A 25581-nucleotide genomic window follows, 5' to 3' on the forward strand; every position below is an offset into this window, starting at 1 on the left:
TATAAAACAGATATAAAACATTAAATATAAAACATTATTAGATATAAAATATTAGAAGATATAAAACATTAGATATAAAATATTAGAAGATATAAAACATTAGAAGATATAAAACATTAGATATAAAATATTAGATATAAAATATTAGAAGATATAAAACATTAGATATAAAATATTAGAAGATATAAAACATTAGATATAAAATATTAGAAGATATAAAACATTAGATATAAAATATTAGAAGATATAAAACATTAGATATAAAACATTAGAAGATATAAAACATTAGAAGGTATAAAACATTAGAAGGTATAAAACATTAGAAGGTATAAAACATTAGAAGGTATAAAACATTAGAAGGTATAAAACATTAGAAGGTATAAAACATTAGAAGGCATAAAACATTAGAAGGTATAAAACATTAGAAGGCATAAAACATTAGATATAAAACATTAGAAGATATAAAACACTTGGCAGTATAAAATGGTTTAAAACAATATGGTCGGCAGTTTAAATAATTGCAAGAGGAAGTTTCATACATTAAGCAGGACAGTACTGCCTAGGATGATAGTACTACCCAGGCTGATAGTGCTCCAGTGCTACCCAGGCTGATAGTGCCCCAGTGCTACCCAGGCTGATAGTGCCCCAGTGCTACTCAGGCTGAAAGCCCAAGTGCTACCCAGGCTGATAATAGCCCAAGTGCTACCCAGGCTGATAGCCCAAGTGCTACCCAGGCTGATAGCCCAAGTGCTACCCAGGCTGATAGCCCAAGTGCTACCCAGGCTGATAATAGCCCAAGCACTACCCAGGCTGATAATAGCCCAAGCACTACCCAGGCTGATAATAGCCCAAGCACTACCCAGGCTGATAGTGCCCCAGTGCTACCCAGGCTGATAGCCCAAGTGCTACCCAGGTGTGAGCAGCACCCAGGTATAAACAGCCTAAGTATGAGCAGCACCCAGGTGTAGCACCTGGATATGAGCAGCACCCAGGTATAAACAGTCCAGGTATGAGCAGCACCCAGGTGCAGCACCCGGATATGTGCAGCACCCAGGTGTAGCACCCGGGTATGTGCAGCACCCAGGTGTAGCACCCGGGTATGTGCAGCACCCAGGGGTAGCATCCTGGTATGAGCAGCACGCAGGTATGAGCAACACTCTCACACAAACATGTTCCCAAAATATAAATCTTATAAACACCAGTTTTAAATAAAATAAATATAACAGAAGGTAAAGTACACAGCAAGGAATACATGAAGAAATATTAACTTACTTCATGTTAGTTGTCTTGGTTTAACTAACTACTTGCCCAATATAAGCGTTATGAGGTTACTGCTGAAATCATCCAGGGGTTGAGAAGTTCAAATATCTTGCTGGGGTTGAGAAGTTCAAATATCTTGCTGGGGTTGTGAAGTTCAGATTTCTGGAATGATAAAATGCCCATTTCACTTGACTAATATGAAGCCTACCAAAAGGTAAATACTGGAAATACATAAGTACAGGATTATAGATGAATGGTTCAGAGAACCGAGACAGTTGATAAATTAGACACATGTGCAACTCTTGGGTTTACCTGGAGAGAGTTCTGGGGGTCAATGCCCCTGTGGCCCAGTCTGTGACCAGGCCTCCTGGTGGATCAGAGCCTGATCAACCAGGCTGTTACTGCTGGCTGCACGCAATCCAACGTACAAGCCACAGCCCGGCTGGTCAGGTACCGACTTTAGGGGGTATCTTTATTGAGGAAACGTTTCGCCACACAGTGGCTTCATCAGTCCATACAAAGGAGAAACGTGAAGAACAGGAGGAGAATGAGGTTTTACCTGGAGTTTACCTGGAGAGAGTTCCGGGGGTCAACGCCCCCGCGGCCCGGTCTGTGACCAGGCCTCCTGGTGGATCAGAGCCTGATCAACCAGGCTGTTGCTGCTGGCTGCACGCAAACCAACGTACGAGCCACAGCCCGGCTGGTCAGGAACCGACTTTAGGTGCTTGTCCAGTGCCAGCTCGAAGACTGCCAGGGGTCTGTTGGTAATCCCCCTCATGTATGCTGGGAGGCAGTTGAACAGTCTCGGGCCCCTGACACTTACTGTATGGTCTCTTAACGTGCTAGTGACACCCCTGCTTTTCATTGGGGGGATGTTGCATCGTCTGCCAAGTCTTTTGCTTTCATAGCGAGTGATTTTCGTGTGCAAGTTCGGTACTAGTCCCTCTAGGATTTTCCAGGTGTATATAATCATGTATCTCTCCCGCCTGCGTTCCAGGGAATACAGGTTCAGGAACCTCAAGCGCTCCCAGTAATTGAGGTGTTTTATCTCAGTTATGTGCGCCGTGAAGGTTCTCTGTACATTTTCTAGGTGCTGTTAGTGTGCAGCAATATTCCAGCCTAGATAGAACAAGTGACCTGAAGAGTGTCATCATGGGCTTGGCCTCCCTAGTTTTGAAGGTTCTCATTATCCATCCTGTCATTTTTCTAGCAGATGCGATTGATACAATGTTATGGTCCTTGAAGGTGAGATCCTCCGACATGATCACTCCCAGGTCTTTGACGTTGGAGTTTCGCTCTATTTTGTGGCCAGAATTTTTGTACTCTGATGAAGATTTAATTTCCTCGTGTTTACCATATCTGAGTAATTGAAATTTCTCATCGTTTAATTTCATATTGTTTTCTGCAGCCCACTGAAAGATTCGGTTGATGTCCGCCTGGAGCCTTGCAGTGTCTGCAATGGAAGACACTGTCATGCAGATTCGGGTGTCATCTGCAAAGGAAGACACGGTGCTGTGGCTGACATCCTTGTCTATGTCGGATATGAGGATGAGGAACAAGATGGGAGCGAGTACTGTGCCTTGTGGAACAGAGCTTTTCACCGTAGCTGCCTCGGACTTTACTCTGTTGACGACTACTCTCTGTGTTCTGTTAGTGAGGAAAGTATAGATCCATCGACCGACTTTTCCTGTTATTCCTTTAGCACGCATTTTGTGCGCTATTACGCCATGGTCACACTTGTCGAAGGCTTTTGCAAAGTCTGTATATATTACATCTGCATTCTTTTTATCTTCTAGTGCATTTAGCACCTTGTCGTAGTGATCCAATAGTTGACACAGACAGGAGCGACCTGTTCTAAACCCATGTTGCCCTGGGTTGTGTAACTGATGGGTTTCTAGATGGGTGGTGATCTTGCTTCTTAGGACCCTTTCAAAGATTTTTATGATATGGGATGTTAGTGCTATCAGTCTGTAGTTCTTTGCTGTTGCTTTACTGCCCCCTTTGTGGAGTGGGGCTATGTCTGTTGTTTTTAGTAACTGTGGGACGACCCCCGTGTCCATGCTCCCTCTCCATAGGATGGAAAAGGCTCGTGATAGGGGCTTCTTGCAGTTCTTGATGAACACGGAGTTCCACGAGTCTGGCCCTGGGGCAGAGTGCATGGGCATGTCATTTATCGCTTGTTCGAAGTCATTTGGCGTCAGGATAACATCGGATAGGCTTGTGTTAACCAAATTTTGTGGCTCTCTCATAAAAAATTAATTTTGATCTTCGACTCTCAGTCTGGTTAGCGGCTTGCTAAAAACCGAGTCATATTGGGACTTGAGTAGTTCACTCATTTCCTTGCTGTCATCTGTGTAGGACCCATCTTGTTTAAGTAAGGGCCCAATACTGGATGTTGTTCTCGACTTTGATTTGGCATAGGAGAAGAAATACTTTGGGTTTCTTTCGATTTCATTTATGGCTTTTAGTTCTTCCCGCGATTCCTGACTCCTATAAGATTCCTTTAGCTTGAGTTCGATGCTTGCTATTTCTCTGACCAGTGTCTCCCTACGCATTTCAGATATATTGACCTCTTTTAGCTGCTCTGTTATTCTTTTCCGTTGCCTGTAAAGGGAGCGCCTGTCTCTTTCTATTTTACATCTACTCCTCCTTTTTCTTAGAGGAATAAGCCTTGTGCATACATCGAGTGCCACCAAGTTAATCTGTTCTAGGCATACGTTGGGGTCTGTGTTGCTTAGTGTATATTCCCAGCTTATATCGGTTAGGACTTGGTTTACTTGGTCCCACTTTATCTATTTGTTACTGAAGTTGAATTTGGTGAATGCTCCCTCGTGACTAGTCTCATTATGTCGGTCTGGGGCTCCACGCTTACATGTCTGAACCTCAATTATGTTGTGATCCGAGTATATTGTTTTTGATATGGTGACATTTCTTATCAGATCATCATTGTTAGTGAAGATGATGTCTAGTGTATTCTCCAGTCTAGTAGGCTCTATTATTTGCTGGTTTAAATTGAATTTTGTGCAGAGATTTAAAAGCTCATGTGAGTGTGAGTTTTCATCAGAGCTGCCTCCTGGTGTTGTTACTGCAACAATATTATTTGCTATATTCCTCCATTTTAGGTGCCTTAAGTTGAAATCCCCCAGGAGCAAGATGTTGAGTGCAGGAGCTGGAAGATTTTCCAGACAGTGGTCAATTTTTAACAGCTGTTCCTGGAATTGCTGGGATGTTGCATCCGGAGGCTTGTAGACTACCACAATGACTAGGTTTTGGTTCTCGACCTTTACTGCTAAAACTTCCACTACATCATTTGAGGCATTTAGCAGTTCTGTGCAAACAAGTGACTGCAATGTACAGGCCAACCCCCCCCCCCCCTTTTTGCCTGTTCACTCTGTCACATCTGTATAGGTTGTAACCTGGGATCCATATTTCGTTGTCCAAGTGATCCTTTATGTGGGTCTCAGTGAAAGCCGTGAACATTGCCTTTGCCTCTGCAAGCAGTCCAAGGATGAAAGGTATTTTGTTGTTTGTTGCTGGCTTTAGACCCTGTATATTTGCAAAGAAGAATGTCATCGGACTGGTGGTATCGTTGGTACTAGGGGGGATTTTTTTTCCGGCATTAGTATCTGTATCTGTTGGTTTGGAGTGGAGGCCATCGACTGTGGTTCCACTCTAGGAATGACTGGATTTGGTGTACGATTTCTGCCATTTCCTGCCAGTTTTTTTTTACCTTCCTGGCACTAAAAAACCTCTCCCTCTTGAGTGGCTGTGGCTACCCAGGTTTTCCCATGGCCTGGATAATCAGTCCCTCAACCTCGAGTTGATATGGTCAGTCCATCAATCTTGAATAGAATACGGCATATGTGCGGAAAAGTAGCTTATAAACCGTAGGCAGGAGAGGTGCAGCAGTTGTAGGTGGTGTCACATTTGTACAATGTGGAAATAGGTCGTGCCCAAGGGTTAGGTTGGGAAAAGGGGGGCAAAAGGTTGAAGTTCCTAAATCTGTACTCCCTGGAATGCAGGCGAGAGAGATGATTATATACACCTGGAAAAACCTAGAGGGACTAGTACTGAACTTGCACACGAAAATCACTCATAACGAAAGCTAAAGACTCGGCAGACGATGCAACATCCCCCCAATGAAAAGCAGGGGTGTCACTAGCACTTTAAGAGACAATACAATAAGTGTCAGGGGCCCGAGACTGTTCAACTGCCTCCCAGCATACATAAGAGGGATTACCAATAGACCCCTGGCTGTCTTCAAGCAGGCACTGGACAAGCACCTAAAGTCGGTACCCGACCAGCTGGGCTGTGGCTTGTACGTTGGATTGAGTGCAGCCAGCAGTAACAGCCTGGTTGATCAGGCTCTGATCCACCACGAGGCCTGGTCACAGACCGGGCTGCATGGGCGTTGACCCCCGGAACTCTCTCCAGGTAAACTCCAAGTAACATACAGTACTTGTGTTTGTGTGTGTGGGGGGGGGGGATGGAAGGTATTCAGTCAATTCAGGGAACTGGAGCACAGATACAATTCCCTAGATCAAGAGCTCCTTATCAGCATCAAGGGGTGACACTAGAGAAGGTGTGCTGCTCCACCACAAACTAACATGCTCGATAGCCCATCAATATTCCTAACACCCTCACCATCATGATTCTTAACACCCTCACCATCATGATTCCTAACACCCTCACCATCATGATTCTTAACACCCTCACCATCATGATTCCTAACACCTTCACCATCATGACTTAATTCACCATCACTACTATGGAGTGAATGATGATTCATGTGTTTCTTCTTTTCTGGGTCACTACCTCAGTGGGAAACTGCCAATGTGTAAAAAAAAAAAAAAAAAAAAAAAAAGGGAATTTCAGATACAAAATACTGTATGAATTTTGAGGAAGGAGCAGCATATTTTTTAATGGATTTTTAATAGCCTAATTAAAACCAAATAAGGAAAAAAAAAAAGTTGCTTCAAACATATTTTCGATTTTAAAATGCACTGTGGAAATAAGCTAATTACTCTAGTTACTTTATCAAGTTTAAAGTCTATCTACTACATGAGGGTTTAATTAAGTTTGCATGTAACCTGTTGACTGTCAAGAATACTTGACAACTGCCAGGGAGATTAAAATTTAACATTTATATACAACCCTCTTATATATAAAGTCCTTTCTAAAGTTTCTCTTGTATGCTTAAAGGAATATTTTTTAAATTTAATGTAAAAATTAATTATGTACCAAAAGAACCTTAGAAAACTTACCTAACCTTATTATAACAAGCACAATTTAATTTAGCAGTTTACAATAATTTAATAAACAATGAAACTTTTTTTTTGTTAGGTTCAGAATTATTGTGAAATTATTGAATATACAAATTTTTGCTTGCCTTATTCGGCAAGAAGAGCGTTAAGCCAAACTCGCAAGTTTTACCTATTCGGCACGACATACTTATATACATACACATACACGCATCTTCCTAGGGAAGTGTGTAAGCCGTGCGTGTCTTAAGAGGAGAGTAAAATGCAGGAAGCAAGGGGTTAGTAACCTTCTGTATACATTACTGAATTTAAAAAGAGAACTTTCGTTTTTCTTTTTGGGGCACCACCCCGCCTTGGTGAGATACGACTGATTTGTTGAAAGAATTCACACGCACACCGGCTGTCTCTCACCGAGGCAAGATGACCCAAAAAAGAAACACTTTCACAGTCATTCACAGTATCACTGTCTTCGCAGAGGTGCACAGATAAGACAGTTCAGATGTCACTCCAAACGGCAAATATCCTAAACCTCTTAAACTGTAGGCATTGTATTTCCACCTCCAGGACTCAAGTCCAGCTAACCTTTTTCCCTGAATACCTTCACAAAATATTACCTTGCAACTCAGTGTACACATGAAATATAGCATCTGTTTCCATTACTCCACTATAAGGAAGATGGCAAATTTTGTACAACGATGTGAATATATAACCAGGTAGTCTGAGCTGTGACCCTTGTAGGTTTAGCACTTCTTTATTATAACTGATTATAATAAGCAGGTATTAAACCTCAGCAAACACTTCATAAACAAGTACCAAATCTGGACCACAAACACTTTATATTTGAGATACAGTGGACCCCCAGATTACATCATCGGATTACGTAAAATTCGGATTAAGTAAAGTTTTTGCGTCAAAATATTGGCTCGGTTAACGACAAAACTCGGTTAAAGTCATTCGTCCCAAATGTGTCCGTGGGGATTGAGCGGCTCACCACTCCATGTACAGCGTGTGCCGTTGTTTACAAGCCAGTGAGGACGCTTCCACGCATACATGCGATAAATTTTGTATTATTCCATTGTTTCTAGTGCTTGTAACTGCTAAATAAGTCACCATGAGCCTAAAGAAAGCTTCTAGTGCCATCCCTGTGGTAAAGAGGGTGAGAAATACTATTGAATTCAAGAAAGAGATCATTGCAAAATATGAAAGTGGAGTGCACTGGCCAGGTTGCATAAACCCCCATACAACCATCGCTACTATCATGGCCAAGAAAAAGTCAATCAAGGAAGCTGTTGTTGTGAAAGGTGGAAATATGCTCACAAAACAGATCACAAATACTCGAAGATGTGGAGAGATTGTTGTTGGTGTGGATCAACGAGAAACAATTATCAGGAGAGAGTGTTTCGCAGTCAATTATACGTGAAAAGGCAAGGTAGTTGCATAATGATCTAAGAAAATGCCTGAAACTAGTGCTGATATTGATGAATTTAAGAATCATAGTGGCATACACAGTGTGATATGGCATGGTGAGGCTGCCAGTTCTGACAAAAAAAAAGCAGCTGAAAAATATGTGCAGGAATTTAAGAGGTACATAGAGGCTGAACAATTAAAACCTCAACAAGTGTTCAGTTGTGATGAAACGGGCCTGTTTTGGAAGAAAATGCCAAACAGGACCTACATTACTCAGGAGGAAAAGGCACTCCCAAGACACAGGCCTATAATAGACAGGCTTAATCCCATGTTTTGTAGTAATGCTAGTGGGGATTGCAAAGTGAAGCCTTTACTCGTGTATCACTCGGAAACTCCCAGTGTGTTCAAGAAAAACAGTGTCGTCAAGACTAAATTGTGTGTGATGTGGAGAGCAAACAGTAAGACACGGGTCATGAGGGACATATTCCATGATTGGTTCCATGATGTGTTTGGCCCCACTGAAAAATACCGCCTGGAAAATAAATTGGAACTCAAGTGTCTCCTGGTATTAGACAATGCTCCTGCTCATCCTCCAGACTTATAAGAGCAAATGGTACCAGAGTTTAGTTTCATCAGTCAAGTTTTTGCCTCCTAACACCACTCCTCTTCTCCAGCCCATGGACCAGCAGGTCATTTCAAATTTCAAAAAACTGTACACCAAAGCAGTGCTTAAAAAGTGCTTTGAAGTGACCTCAGATACTGAACTGACCCTAAGAGTTCTGGAAAGATCATTTCACTATCCTCAGTTGCACAAACCTTATAGGTAAGGCTTGGGAGGTAATGACTTGCAGGACTTTGAACTCTGCTTAGAGAAAATTGTGGCCAGAATTTTGAAGGTTTGGGGCTGACCCTGAGAAGCCTATGCCAGTTGTGGAATCTATTATGGCATTGGGGAAGTCCATGGGGTTGGAGGTTAGTGCCGAGAATGTGGAAGAGTTGGTGGAAGATGACGAAGAGCTAACCACTACAGAGATTCAAGAGCTTGAGGTGCAACACCAACAGACCACAGCTCAGGAATTTCCTTCAGAGGAGGAAGAGAGATGGAGGAAGTTGCCTTATTCAAAGATTAAGGACATTTGTGCAAAGTGGATTGAAGTGCAAACCTTCATGGATGAACATCACCCTGACAGACGTTGCAGGCCGTGCTGGCAACATCGACAATGACAATGTTGTGTCTCATTTTAGGGAAATCTTAGAGAGACGCCAGAAACGGAGTTCTCTGGACAGATTCTGTGTAGGAAAATGTATATTTTATCATTGCTTTGGTCTTTTTGCTCTATAATAATTGTAACGGCTATTTCTCCACGTACCCCTTATGAATAAGTATCGATCCTGATATCAACCTCTTATTGGACAGCACACACAGTCCAAACAGTAATTGCCATTACTACACTGCTAGTCAGGCTAATACCCTTCTCAGTATCAGCAAGAACATTACAGTCTTCAACTGCAAAGTTAGATCATTGAGTAAGCACTGATGACCTCATTGCACTAAAGTCTCTAAAGTCACTAAAATCTGCTATTATAACTTTCATTATACTTACTGAAACCTGGCTCAGACAAGATCTGACAGACATATTTACCATACCTGGTTACACAACCATACATAACTGTAGGCCTGACCAATCAGGAGGAGGCACTGCCATCTATTACTCTGATGAACCAGAATGTGTGAAATCAACTAATGTACGTGACAAAAACAGTGAATATATAATAGCTAAATTCACATCAAGAACACTTAAGAAACCTATAGCAGTTGGTGCAGTCTACAGACTATCATACTCAAACACTTACAATTTTAGCAATAACCTTAGAAACATGATAACTGAGACAGAGTTGAATAAACACCATCTGATGCTAGCAGGAGATTTCAACATCAACCTTATCCAAGCAACCGACCCTCCAGTAGTTGATTTCACAAATGCTATGAACAACAACTTATTGCTACCCCCCTATAACAAAGCCAACAAGAATATTTTGTGCCACAGGGGTCCAGTGACAAGCTGGTCGCAGTGCCATTAAAAAACAGTGAAGTAACCCTGGAAAAGGACTTGGTACCTGAAGTCTTTATGGAAGGGGATTCCCCTTCCAAACAATAGTGTATCTTCTTCCTCTCCCTTCCTCCCATCTTCCATCCACCCAGAAGTGGTAAGTGTATTATTTTATATATGTGTACATACTTGATTTCTCATTGTTTTCTGTATGTAAATTATTTAATTTGAAAAAAATATATTTTTAATATTTTTGGGTGTCTGGAACGGATTAATTGGATTTTCATTCTTTCTTATGGGGAAAATGGTTTCGCCGTCCATGAATTTCAACTTTCAGCAGACTCTCTGGAGCGGATTAATCATGAAATTCGAGGGTCCACTGTATTAATTACAATATTACTAATCAGAAAAGTAATATTCTTACTATTACATATTATACCTATTATATAAAGAAGTGTCAAACCTAAGAAATATATATAAAAATTTTAAAGATTAGCAATGAGAATATTTCATATACAGTGGACCCCGGACTTACGATGTCCTCAATGTAATGTATGTTAAAACCGACTTATGATGCTTGTCAGCATAAAAATTTGACCCCAACATGCGTTGAAAAACTTGCATCATTCATCCTGTAGCGTTCACGTGTCTGTCTGGCCTAAACGCCTCAGCTGAGCTCGTGTGACTGTTTGCAAGCCAGGGCAGACACGGTTGCACGGTTAGTGCTTGTAACTGCTAAAAAGGCCACCATGGGCCCAAAGAAAGCTTCTAGTGCCAACCCTGTGGTAAAAAGGGTGAGAAATACTATCGTACCACGGTCAGCTGTACTACTCTAAGATGTGGAGAGTGTTATTGGTGTGGCTTATCGAGAATACCGAGAAAGAATTAACCCCAGAGGGTTAGCCACCCAGGATAATGCAAGAAAGTCAGTGTGTCATCGAGGACTAACTTATTTCCATTGGGGTCCTTAATCTTGTCCCCCAGGATGCGACCCACACAGTCGACTAACACCCAGGTGAACAGGAAAAAATGCCTGGAACTAGTGCTCATATTGGCGAATTTAAGGCCAACAAAGGTTGGTTTGAGAGATTTAAGAATCGTAGTGGCATACACAGTGTGATAAGGCCTGTTCTGGAAGAAAATGCCAAACAGGACCTACATTACTCAGGAGGAAAAGGCACTCCCAGGACAGCCACTACATTATCGATAAAGGTGTCATTTATTCTTCATTTAGTACACTAGTACAAGCACAATATATACTGTGCATGTATCCTCCTTTTTGTGTTTAGGAAAATGTATATTTCATGTGGTAAATTTTTTTTTTTATACTTTTGGGTGTCTTGAATGGATTAATTTGATTTCCTTTATTTCTTATGGGGAGAATTAATTCGACTTAAAATAATTTCGTCTTACAATGTGCTCTCAGGAACTGATTAATATTGCAAGTCAGGGTCCACTGTATAACAATTTTATATTTTAATGGAATGTACTGCAAACACCATTGATGGATTGGGTTTAAAGCCTATCTACTACATGATCATGATTTATTGGGTTTAAAGCCTATCTACTATACAAAGGTTATAATTTATTTATTGGGTTTAAAGCCTACTACACAAAGGTCACTAATAATTTATTGGTTTAAAGCCTATCTACTAATCGTCATGATTTATTGGGTTTAAAGCCTACTACTACACAAAGGTCATTAGTGATTTACCGAGTTCAAAGCTTATTACACGAAGGTCATGATTGATTTATTGGGTTTAAAGCCTATCTACTACACACAGGTTATGATTTATTGGGATTAAAGCCTATCTACTACACAAAGGTCATGAGTGATTTCCCGAGTTAAAAGCTTATTACCCGGTTATGATGGATTTATTGGGCTTAAAGCCTATCTACTACACAAAGGTCATGATTTATTGAGTTTAAAGCCTATCTACTACACAAGTCATAATTGCTTCATTGGGTTTAAAACCTATCTACTTCATGAAAGCCATGATTTACTGGGTTTAAAGCCTATCTACTACACAAAGGTCATAATTTATTGGGCTTAAAGCCTATCTACTTCACGAACGTCATGATTTGCTGGGCTTAATAATCAAAAAGCACTAAACCCACTAGGGTATTGGGTTTAAAGCCTTTTAACTACACGGTCATTAAGGCTGCATGTAACCTATGTACCGCCTGTCAAGAATACTTTTTAATACCTAAAATATTAACCAAAGTCCAGTAATATTGAACAGGTGTTCAGCTTTAAATCATCTCAAAATTACTAAGAAGTTCCTAAATCAATTTTTAAAAATTATAATCATAACTAATAACTAAACCCAACGGGTCATACATAATAAAGCGCTAAACCTACAAGGGTCATACATTATAACCATAAAGAAGCGCTAAACCTACAAGTCATACACCGTTAGGATCTCAAAGGGTCAACACCGCCCCCCCCCAAAAAAAAAACTTTGGGAAAATATGATTATTATAATCAAGGGGGAAGCGCTAAACCCGGAGGATTATACAGCACCTGGAGATGTGGAAGGCATTCAGGCTTAATTCGGGGAACTGGAGCACAGATCCAATTCCCTAAATCAAGAGCCCCTCACCAACATCAAAGAACCTTCCTTGAGGGGTGGAAAATATGAATAAATTTAACTTGCATCAACTTAAAACATGGCAACTGCAAAAAATTATAATATCAACTTTAAATCAGTTTAAAATAAACATTAAAATCAGTAATTACAAAAAAAAAAACTATATACTATGACATTTAAATCTTAGTTTACTAGAATAATTCAACAAGGCATCCACCATATTCACGTCTCCATGGCAACAAAGTCTATATATAAAACGCTAGGTTAGGTTAGGTAAGGTTCGTCAGGAAACAGGACAAATGTTTCCTGACGAGGGTCTTAGTCAGATGATGACCCGCCTTTGGAGCTTTTGGTCATCTGACCGAGGCCTTCCGCTGGCTTACCGGTCCACCCCTTTAAAAATTATGGTCATTTATAACCATTGTTATATATATATAAAAAAAAAAACGCTGGACAATAAATTAATTCTTCAGCGAATAATAATTTCAATTAAAATTTATAGTAGTGATATAAGTGGTAGTGACAAATGGTAAGGTCGTAAAAGTGGTAAAATAACATAAGTGGTAGACAAATGGTAAAGGGATAAGTAATAACTGATCACTTATAAGTGAAAGTGACAAACGTTACCACTTACCATAAAGACCAACAGTTACTGCTGAACTGTCTGCTTCAACTGGAATAAAAATAATTTCACAGAATTACTACTACAGATTATATACACAATGTTTATATTACCATGTAAATCCACTAATTATAAATAACCAGTAATTTAAAAGAAATAAAGGAAAATATGTCTTACCAGAGGAGCGCGCGCCCTCACTTCTCCCACGCATGGCTTGAGGCGCGGGCTACCGCACAACGACCAGACTGACGTAGTAATCTGATCGCTCTCATTGGCTGATCAACAGTGACGTCACGACTGCTGGGTCTTGGCGCTCAAGCCCGTGACGTCAGGCTAAATCTACGCTGTAATTGGCTGTTGCTTCCCGCCAATTTAGCAATTTGCTTTTTGAGTGCTGGTGATGGACTCTTGATCCAAGGATTTGGAGCAGCCTTACCCTAATAAAAATCAAATAAAACATTTATAATGTAGAAATATCCCAGAATAAGTGAGAAAATATTTTGTATACTGAATCTCTCAATGCACACATACAGAGAACAAGTATATATATACACATTGATATGCTATATACACACATTACAAGTTTACATCAATCCCCACAACCCCTGGGGAATGGAATATATCCCCCGCAGAGCCCGAGGAATGGAATATATCCCCCGTAGAGTCTGGGAAAGAATATATCCCCCATAGCCCCTGGGGAATGGAATATATCCCGAGGAATGGAATATCCCCCATAGCCCCTGGGGAGTGGAATCATCCCCCATAGCCTGGGGAATGGAATATATTCATTACTGGGAATGGTGGATCAGATTCATTGCATCAAAATCCTCCCACCGTGGCCATGGTCCAGAAAATTTAAAATAAACGATCACTTAAGTGGTAGTGAATGGTAAAGTGACAAGTTACAACCGATCATGAACGATCACTTGTAAGGGGTAAAATGACAAATTACAACTTAACACTTACCAATTAGTGGTAATGACAGTTACAACCAATTACTTATAACTGGTAGTGACATACCAATTATTAGAGGTAAAGTGGCAAGTTACAACCACTTACGTAGACAAAAGTTACCATATTTTACAAAATTGTTACTTCAGATATATTTACTTTATGTAACCATGTAAAAGCATTATTTAATGTAAATGACCAGGAATTTTGAATGAGGATAAATTACCAGAGTGCGCACCCCTTCCCCCCGCCACTTTCTCCCGTGCATGACTGAGGCTGGAGTTTACCTAGAGAGAGTTCCGGGGGTCAACGCCCCCGCGGCCCGGTCTGTGACCAGGCTGTTACTGCTGGCTGCACGCAAACCAACGTACGAGCCACAGCCCGGCTGCTTCCCGCCAACTTTGTATTTGGCTGTGGCCAGGATATTTTGATGAGCTCTTGATCCAAGGATTTGGAGCACCCCCCAATAAAAGCAATTATATGTAGAAATAGTCCAGAAATGATAAAATATTTTGTATTCTGAATCAATGTATATACACCGAGTATATATACATGTATATATATAAACATTTCAAGTGTATATATATATACTTGACCCACGCGTGGTTAAGTTTTGAAACTCATTAATCATTTGGGGGGCTGAGTGACCTGCCTTTGCGCTTCCTAGAGCGGATTTCACATATTGGCGCCAAGAACGAGAGTTAATGGCGCCAACTGAGCGCACATGCTGTGCCGTGGCATTTACGGTAAAGCGCTAAACCCGTAGGGGGGTCATACAGTGCCTGGGGAATGGAAATCACTACTGGAAATAGTGGTTCAGATTCCTTGGATCAAGATCCTGCCCGTCAAGGTGATATTAAAGGCCACTTCCAGAATATACAAACTAACGACCACTTACGTAAGTGATAGTGTAAAAGGTACAATTATAATTGACCACATGCAAGTGGTATTGTGATGCCATACTAAATTACCACTTAATTGGTGGTGACAAATTACAAGACCATAAACGACCACTTATAAGTGACATTAGTGAAGTGGCAAGTTACAACCATAAACGACAAAGTGGTAAAACGACATACGTTACTACCCACCACTTACAATTTGTAGACAATTTACCATTTAGTGCTAGTGACAACTTATATAAGTGGTACATGACAATTTACAACCACTTAAGTGGTGACATTAAAAGTTACTTACCATATTTTGCAGTATTACTATTTCACATATACACACACTTTATATTACTATGTAAAAACTATGTAAATGACAAGCAATTTAGGAGAAATATGGGAAAAAAATGCTTACCAAAGGAGCGCGCGCCCTCACGCCATCTCCCGCGCTTGACTTGAGGCAAGTTTTAGGAGGGGGGGGCTCCCGCACCACCACCACTGTGACGTAGTCTGTGCGCTTTGATTGGCTCGTCAAGTGACGTCACGACTGCTGATTGGCTGCTGGGTTTTGGCGCTCGAACCCGTGACGTCATAGGTTAAATCTAGGCTGTAATTGGCTTCTGTTTTCCGCCAACTTAGCAACTCTCGTTTTCATTGGCTGTGGCCAGAGCGGTGACATGCATACACCTGGCAGGTGATGGGCTCTTGATCCAAGGATTTGGATCAATCTCCCCTAATAAAAATAAATACATTAATGTAGAAATAACCTAGAATAAGGAAATATTTTATATGATTAATATCTTAATGGTCCTAACATGTATTATAAACATTGGCGCACATTACTGCGCCACTATAAGAAGTGTTACAGGGGCGTTACTCTAAACCACATAAGTGATAGTGACAACTTACCACTTACTAGTGACATAAGTTAAACTTTCCTATTGTATGTAGTAGTGACAAGTTACAACTCACAAGTGGTGGTGACAATTTACACTAAACGACCTCTTGTTAATGTTTCAACCCATCATAAACCAGCACTTATAAGTGGTAGTGACGTAATAAATGGTGAGAAGTGCAAGTTACATAAGTGACCATATAATATAGTTAGCACTTACCATATAAAGTTAGCTGTTGAACTTAAGTTTCAACAAATTTATTGGAACAAAAATCAATAATTACTTTAAAAGATATATATACTGTTTATGACCATGTAAAAGGATTAGTTAATGAAAACAACCAGCAATTTAGGCGATATAAAGGAAAAAAATGCTTACCAGAGAAGCGAACACCCCCACGTCATCGTCTCCTGCGCATGACTGAGGCGCAAGTACGGGGACTTATGCACCACCACCAGACTGTGACGTAGGAGCCTCTGAGCACTTTCATTGGCTGATCAACCATGACGTCACAACTCTTGATTGGCTACTGGGTCTTGGCCGTCGAGTCTGTGACGTCATAGGTTAAATCGTGGCTTTAATTGGCTGCTGCTTCCCGCCAACCTAGCAATTTTCGTTTTGTTTAGCAGTGGCTCTTGATTCAAGGATTCAGAGCAACATTTACCTAATTAAAAATGAATGTATACATTCGTAGTGTACTTTAATCCCTTATTTGAGTTATAAGGAATTCTCCCCCTAGAGCGGGCTCAGCGCGAACGAAAAAATTAAAAACGGAGAGTAATGTATAGAAAACGGGAAATAAGTTACAGAAAACTGGAATTTGGCGGCTACAGGATGGCGACAGAGGCGACACTCACACCATCTCTTGACTTAACATGTCTTCACCTTCCTTGGATCAAACCTAAATGCCTCCTTCCCCTGTCACTTTTCTACTTATTAAAGCAAATGCTGTTAATAAGTTTTTGATAATAGAGGAAAATTACTGTTTATTGTATAGGTGATGTTGAAATTTGGTTTATCATTTTGACTAGTTATGGCGGGAAATTTAATACGGACATGTGATTGATGTGGACGCGGGGGGGGGGGGGGAGGGGCAGTAGTGACTCTAGCGGGAAATTAAAGATGAAACTCAGTATCGACCTTTAACCCTTAAGATAAGATAAGATAAGATTTCGTTCGGATTTTTAACCCCGGAGGGTTAGCCACCCAGGATAACCCAAGAAAGTCAGTGCGTCATCGAGGACTGTCTAACTTATTTCCATTGGGGTCCTTAATCTTGTCCCCCAGGATGCGACCCACACCAGTCGACTAACACCCAGGTACCTATTTGCTGCTAGGTGAACAGGACAATAGGTGTAAGGAAACGTGTCGAAATGTTTCCACCCGCCGGGAATCGAACCCGGGCCCTCCGTGTGTGAAGCGGGAGCTTTAGCCACCAAACGTCTTGATGCTGGTGAATTATTATTATAATAAAAAAGAAGCGCTAAGCCACAAGGACTATACAGCTGATGCTGGTGAAGGGCTCTTTATCCAAGGAATTTGGAGTTATCACTATACTCTGTAGCGGCGGGAGATTAAATTATATAAATCTGGTAAGAGCAGCAGATAAACTGGAGTTAATAGTTCGTATAGATCGTTCATAAACTCACGCAGTAAAATGACAAAAATAAATTTGAGTACAATTTAGGTTAGGCTTGTCTGGAACCGGGAAAAGTAGTTCTTGAGACGCGGGTTTTAGATAACCCGCCGTTGGAGCTTTTGGTCATCTGACCGAGGCCTTCCGCTGGCTCACCGGTCCACCCTTTTAAAAATTATGGTCATAATTATAACCATTTAATGTGGGTAGTTTAGCCTGGTGATGCGCCTTATATATGGTGGCGAAGCTCTTAGATGAAGGTTGAAAAATACTGTAGCCTAACCTTAGTGACGAGGGAATCTACTTGTGTTGCCAACCCCTCAAGGAAGGTTCCTTGATGTTGGTGAGGGGCTCTTGATTTAGGGAATTGGATCTGTGCTCCAGTTCCCCGAATTAAGCCTGAATGCCTTCCACATCCCCCCCCAGGCGCTGTATAATCCTCCGGGTTTAGCGCTTCCCCTTGATTATAATAATAATAATAATAGTGTTGCAAACATAAAGTAACTTGGTCATGTAATAACAACATTAAGGCGTCGCTTGAAACTTAAAATAATTACGTAACATTTAGGAAAGTAATTAAAAAATTGTAATATTTACGGTTGTAGAAATTTATACATTTTATTTATTTTTATATAATTTGTGATAGGATAATTCGGAGTTTGTCATTATCGTCGTTTACTCGTTTCTCCCATTAATGTAATTTATTCTCTTGATTTTAGTCATTCCCGCTGAAAGGTCTCGAGGGAGGTTCCTTGATGCTGGTGAGGGGCTCTTGATCCAAGCAACTGGACTTTGCTTCCCTTTCTTGAATTCAACATTCCCTATAATTTAGCGTTTTTGTTTTTTAATTAGTAAGGTAAATGCTGTTAAGATTTTTGTTTTAAGAGGAGAAAAATCTGCTTTTATTATAACGTTAGTTAATCAAGATAAACAAATTGAAACATCAGTAAATGCGTAGGATTTAGATTTTGCCACCGAAGTGGCTAGTTTATTGTGTAATCCATATCCATCCTGTGGAGGGTAACGCAGGAATATATGGATACACAATAGGCCTAGGAACTAGGCCCCAAAAGAGTTACAGGTGTACATTTGGATTTATATCTACAGTTCACTTATCTGTTACAAGCTATTTTAGGAAATTTACTTAGTATATCTGGTATCTTATTTTCATTAATAGGATAACGGCAGATCGCAAAGAGTTCTATTTACACTTATTGCTTAACTATTTGCGCGAAATTTTAACAGATATTAGCATATGTTCAGCCTAACGGGTTTTAGTGGGACCTTTATTGTATATAACGGGTGTCTAGTGGGGAGGGGGGTAATAGGCTTTATGGTGCCCTTAATGGTAAATTAAACAAAAGGAAGAAATCCAGTCTTTCATCCTTTAATGGGAAACAAATGTCTTGATATTGGTGAGAGGATTTTTATCCAAGGAATTGGAGTTACCGCTATATACTGTACTAGTGGGATATTAAAGTCGGGGAGGAGGTGAGAGGAGGGCGCCAGCGGCGCCACTCACACCATCCAACTCAATGCCTCATTTCCTTGTCACTTTTCCACTTATTAAAATATTAAAATAAATGCTGTTAAGTTTTTTTTTTCCAATAGAGGAAAATGTACAGTTGTGTACAAGTTAAAAGTAATGGAGATAAGGGAGCTGTACTGATGTACAGTTGTGTATAAGTAAAGGAATAATGGTAATGGAGAGATGGAGGTGCTGTACTGATGTACAAGTGTGTACGTCCGTACACTATGTATTTTTAGTGGTAGCCTAGGCTACCACTAAAATTACCCCCATTTTTAGTGGTAGTCTCGGCTACCACTAAAATTACCCCCATTTTTAGTGGTAGTCTAGGTTACCACTAAAATTATCCCCATTTTTAGTGGTAGTCTCGGCTACCACTAAAATTACCCCCATTTTTAGTGGTAGTCTCGGCTACCACTAAAAATACCCATTTTTAGTGGTAGTCTCGGCTACCACAAAAAATACCCATTTTTAGTGGTAGTCTCGGCTACCACTAAAAATACCCTCAATTTTTAGCGGTAGTCTCGGCTACCACTAAAAATTAAACCCATCCATTTTTAGTGGTAGCCTAGCTTCCACTATACCAAAGTACTCAAACAAGTAATTAGTTTTACTTGTTTGGTTCATGGTTTAGGGTTCCATGAACGAAGGCTTGCCTTTGGACGAGTAAACCTGGCCTGGCCTGGCCTAGCCTGGCCCCTTGTCGTAGACCTCACCGTGGTGGGCCAGTGAACATGAAAGAGAATTTTTAATTCACTACAAATTAATCCAACATATTTAGAAACAAGACGTATTGATATTTACTTCTATTAAATTCGAGCACTCCAGGAAGATTTGAATAGACTGATGCAGTGGTCGGAGAAGTGGCAGATGCAGTTTAATATAGACAAATGCAAAGTTCTAAATGTTGGACAGGACAATAACCATGCCACATATAAACTAAATAATGTAGATCTTAATATTACGGATTGCGAAAAAGATTTAGGAGTTCTGGTTAGCAGTAATCTGAAACCAAGACAACAGTGCATAAGTGTTCGCAATAAAGCTAATAGAATCCTTGGCTTCATATCAAGAAGCATAAATAATAGGAGTCCTCAGGTTGTTCTTCAACTCTATACATCCTTGGTTAGGCCTCATTTAGATTATGCTGCACAGTTTTGGTCACCGTATTACAGAATGGATATAAATTCTCTGGAAAATGTACAAAGGAGGATGACAAAGTTGATCCCATGTATCAGAAACCTTCCCTATGAGGATTGACTAAGGGCCCTGAAACTGCACTCTCTAGAAAGACGTAGAATTAGGGGGGATATGATTGAGGTGTATAAATGGAAGACAGGAATAAATAAAGGGGATGTAAATAGTGTGCTGAAAATATCTAGCCTAGACAGGACTCGCAGCAATGGTTTTAAGTTGGAAAAATTCAGATTCAGGAAGGATATAGGAAAGTACTGGTTTGGTAATAGAGTTGTGGATGAGTGGAACAAACTCCCAAATACCGTTATAGAGGCCAGAACGTTGTGTAGCTTTAAAAATAGGTTGGATAAATACATGAGTAGATGTGGGTGGGTGTGAGTTAGACCTGATAAACCATACCCCCGGCCGGGATTGAACCCGCGGTCATAGAGTCTCAAAACTCCAGCCCGTCGCGCTAACCACTAGACCAGCTAGCCACAATAAGATTCATCCAACTAGGTATATTTCTACACCATAGGAAAGTTAGCACAGGCACCTCTGTGACCACAAATGCAAGTTTTTACAGACGAATCTCCAGCTAGCGTGGCCGTGACGAACTCTAGCTCAAGTCCCTTTACTGCCGTCAACATGACTTAAGAAATCGTAATGACACGATTGCAAATAAACCATACCCCCGGCCGGGATTGAACCCGCGGTCATAGAGTCTCAAAACTCCAGCCCGTCGCGCTAACCACTAGACCAGCTAGCCACAATAAGATTCATCCAACTAGGTATATTTCTACACCATAGGAAAGTTAGCACAGGCACCTCTGTGACCACAAATGCAAGTTTTTACAGACGAATCTCCAGCTAGCGTGGCCGTGACGAACTCTAGCTCAAGTCCCTTTACTGCCGTCAACATGACTTAAGAAATCGTAATGACACGATTGCAAATAAACCATACCCCCGGCCGGGATTGAACCCGCGGTCATAGAGTCTCAAAACTCCAGCCCGTCGCGCTAACCACTAGACCAGCTAGCCACAATAAGATTCATCCAACTAGGTATATTTCTACACCATAGGACTTGAGCTAGAGTTCGTCACGGCCACGCTAGCTGGAGATTCGTCTGTAAAAACTTGCATTTGTGGTCACAGAGGTGCCTGTGCTAACTTTCCTATGGTGTAGAAATATACCTAGTTGGATGAATCTTATTGTGGCTAGCTGGTCTAGTGGTTAGCGCGACGGGCTGGAGTTTTGAGACTCTATGACCGCGGGTTCAATCCCGGCCGGGGGTATGGTTTATTTGCAATCGTGTCATTACGATTTCTTAAGTCATGTTGACGGCAGTAAAGGGACTTGAGCTAGAGTTCGTCACGGCCACGCTAGCTGGAGATTCGTCTGTAAAAACTTGCATTTGTGGTCACAGAGGTGCCTGTGCTAACTTTCCTATGGTGTAGAAATATACCTAGTTGGATGAATCTTATTGTGGCTAGCTGGTCTAGTGGTTAGCGCGACGGGCTGGAGTTTTGAGACTAGACCTGATAGCTTGTGCTACCAGGTCGGTTGCCGTGTTCCTCCCTTAAGTCAATGTGACCTGACCTGACTAGGTTGGGTGCATTGGCTTAAGCCGGTAGGAGACTTGGACCTGCCTTGCATGGGCCAGTAGGCCTTCTGCAGTGTTCCTTCGTTCTTATGTTCTTATTAAATTTTTGCTTTGGTTAAACACTAGCTGGAATAAGACATTCTGTTTCATGGCCAACGTACGACATTTACCTTCATATATGTTATATCCTTTGTACCAAATTCCATGATGGTGGTGTGTCAAATATCACACATATGTAACACTTGGATATCTTTTTTGATGAGATGTTTCGCCCGCTTACCAAGTTTCAGATTGGAAGAAACTTGTTAAGTAGGTGAAACATCTCGCTAAAAAATCTTCCCAGCTGTTGCACAAGCCTCATCACTTGTCCATGCTATTGATATATTATTTACATTTATCTGTCAAGTACATTTATATTTTTACTACTTTTCATTAAATTCATTTTAAAGCAGTTTGTTAAATACTAATCAGGTTTACTCAAAGAATTTATTGAAAATATCATCTGTTTTACGAAGTTTTTTATTTTATGCATGTGTAATTATATAGTATTCTGAGGGATTTTGTTTTTTTCGAAGAATTTGACATGACATCCCTATACTTCAATAGTTAATTTAAAAGTTTGAGAAACTACTATAGTTGTTTCCCATAATCATTTTTATGAACATTTGGCCACCTTATGTCAATACTAGTGACCAATTTCAGAAGATTTCCTACTCGTGTGGCCTGGGCCAGATCTCCCTGTTGATTGCCTGGTCGACCAGGCTGTTGCTGTTGGCGCCCCTCCGGTTCACGCATGCATCACAGTTTGATTGAATTGGCACACAGATCCAGTCTCTTAATCTCTGGTTCCAGCAGCAACAGATCGAAAAGTTCAGGACCACGGATGTTGCTGTAGATTGTCCTGTATCAGCAGGCACATAAGATACACCTTCGTCATCTACAGGAACCAAACGCACTTGACTTGCTCAGCGCCCCACTTTAATGCGGACTTACTTTTTAATGGAAATTAACCTAGCGTATCGATTATTGAGCGCTGTATGATCCTTGTGGGTTTAGCGCTTAGTTTTGATTGTAATATACACATTCAAATTTTCAATTAAACCCCTTCCACTCACCCATGCCCGGAGCACTGTAAGACCCATATGGGTTTAGTGTATGAATAAGTTTACCTATCTGCTTTGGTCAAGCTAATTTCCATTCCATGTGCTGAATGATCTGTGTGGGTTTAGTGCTTCCCTAAATTTAATATGGATTTTGTTTTCTGCCCTGTTTCCCTTATGGGTTTAGGGTTCCGTCACCATGAATGTAATAATCTCCATGGATTACATACCCGGGGCTCTTAGGTAACACCTACCAGATTAGCGCTTCCTTCTGATTATAATAAATTACTGAAGGTGTCCCAGCTCTATGACCCTAGTGACCTCTGGGAGGGAGGTTGCTTGACGCTGGTGAAGGGCTCTTGATCTACGGAATTGGATCTGTGCTCCGGTTCCCTGAATTGAGCCTTAATACCTTCCATATAATCCCCCATGTGCGCTGTATAATCCTACGGGTTTAGCGCTCCCTCATGCTTATGACCCTAGTGGGTTTAGCGCTTTTTGATTGTGAGACTGATTAGTAAGGATGTAGCAGTGACGTAGATAAAATGTAGATACTGATAAACGATACTTGGATATAGGTAACCCCATTCGAGGGGGGGGGAGGGCTCTTAATCCAAGTAATTGGACCTGCTCAATCTCTCCCTCCCATGACTGGTGAGGGGCTCTTGATCTAGGGAATTTGATCTGCCCGATTCCCTGCATTGAGCCTGAATACCTTCCATCCTCCTCCTCCACGCTCTGTATAATCCTACAGGTTTAGCGCTCCCCCATTATTATCAATCTCCTCCCCTCGGATCAAACTTTCATGCCACCCAGACACTACAAGCCGTACGGGTTTAGCCCTCCCCACTTAATAGCAGTATATGGGTAAGGAGTTTTTTATGGATTTGGGATAAGCATGTGATAGGGAAGCCACAAAATCTGGAGGGTTAATAACCCAGGATAATCTGAAGCTATCTGGCTTTTCCATAAATGATGATAATGAAAAAGCCCACTGGGTAGACGAGAAGTCAATAAAGAATTATATTATACTGCATTTATCCATAGTAATATTGAGACCGAGGTGTTGGCTTCGCACTTGTAACCAACTAAATGTCTAACCAACCTCATCTTAGGTGAGGTTTGTCAGGAAACAGGATAAGTGGTTCCTGACACGGGTCTTTAATAAGTCATACGATGACCCGCAGCTGGAGCTCTTGGTCAACTGACAAGAGGCCTTCCACTGGCTTACCCTTCCGCACTTTTAAAAAATCACCCCCCCCACCTTCCCTTCCCACTTCTCTCCCCAGCACTTGGTATGTCATTATTTTAAAATATTATGTAAACCATTACATGTATACACGGATAACTTTTTCCCAACACTTTAATATATTCCAGCAGATTCTGGAGTTTATTTCCACACAAGCATTTATTGTTATTTTATTCTTATGGATTGATAGATACTCTTGAGAATATGGTGTGGATATTTTAATGTGCTTAAACTGATTAATTTTATCTAATTTTTAATAAATAGTCCTAGTGTTGACAATTCCTTCGTCACATCTTTATATATGGTATTATGAGTGACACACAGAGTTATATAAGTGTGACTAACACCTTCACATGTGTAGATTAAAGGCAGAGCAGGTTAATTACGTGTGGGTTTTGACTGATAACTTCAAGGTGAACTGCCTCTGTGGTGGCTGATCCTCTGTGGTGGCTGACCCTCTGTGGTGGCTGATCCTCTATGGTGCTGTATAGCCCTTGTGGCTTAGCGCTTCTTTTTGATTATAATAATGATCCTCTATGGTGGCTGATCCTCTGTGGTGGCTGATCCTCTATGGTGGCTGATCCTCTGTGATGGCTGATCCTCTGAATTCCTTGAACTATGAAGGGCGGGGCAGAGAGAGAGAGAACAGGAAGGAGAAAGGATATGACAGGACGAGTTAAGAAAGAAAGAATAAGTAAGTTTATTCAGGTATACACAAATATAGTTACATAATCATACATAGCAGCATATGTGTAAAGTACCTAGCATAACCCCAAAAAAAAGTCAGACAAATGAAGAGAGGATATGAATTAATAATAAGAGATGTATACAGTTTGATGGTATTTTTGGATGAAAGGACCTAAGTCTCTGGTAGGCCATAAAAGTTATGTTGAGTCTTATGCTAAAGGAAAGGCAGGAGAAAGTAGAAGATAGGAAGCTAAAAAGGGTATAGGAGAGACGAAGAATAGAGAATTATAATGGAGGAGAGATAGAAGAGATGAAGAAGGCTTGGATAAGGAGAGGAGATAACAGAGTGTATGAGGAAGCTAGGGAAAGATAGAGAACGGGATAACAGAAGAGAAGATACAGAACAAGTGAGATATTGCATGTACTGACTGAAATTTTTGCATAAATGACACCATTTAGGGGGTGACACCATAGAGCCTCTAAAGAGGGTGACACTAATGCCCAAAACAGTGCTGCACCAACATAAGAGAAGAATCCTTCGTTTCTATATAGCCTATTACGTATTAACAAAGTACAAATAAGCCTATATAGGGAAAATCATTGATTTTGATGATGTAATAGATGATTTTGCATAATTGAAGGCAATGAAATGTAAGATCAGATTCACTGAGA

At 40.8% G+C, this 25581-nt stretch overlaps 1 long non-coding RNA gene across 2 annotated transcripts in view; it reads right to left on the minus strand.

Moving 5' to 3' along the window:
* Positions 1–370: 370 nt before the first annotated feature.
* Positions 371–25581, minus strand: part of LOC138854452 (uncharacterized) — a 46156-nt gene continuing 20945 nt past the window's right edge. The window contains exons 3-7 of one of the 2 annotated variants that reach the window (XR_011393662.1): positions 16308–16532; positions 15449–15766; positions 13370–13629; positions 13205–13243; positions 371–1422 (exon numbers count right to left, since the gene is read on the minus strand). This is a non-coding gene — a long non-coding RNA (uncharacterized lncRNA). Of the gene's footprint in view, positions 1423–13034; positions 13244–13369; positions 13630–15448; positions 15767–16307; positions 16533–25581 lie in introns of those variants that run through there. The other variant, XR_011393661.1, reaches the window with a different exon arrangement.

The sequence above is a fragment of the Cherax quadricarinatus genome, chromosome 60 (genome assembly GCF_038502225.1).
Source record: "Cherax quadricarinatus isolate ZL_2023a chromosome 60, ASM3850222v1, whole genome shotgun sequence".
NCBI classification, from domain to species: Eukaryota; Metazoa; Arthropoda; class Malacostraca; order Decapoda; family Parastacidae; genus Cherax; species Cherax quadricarinatus.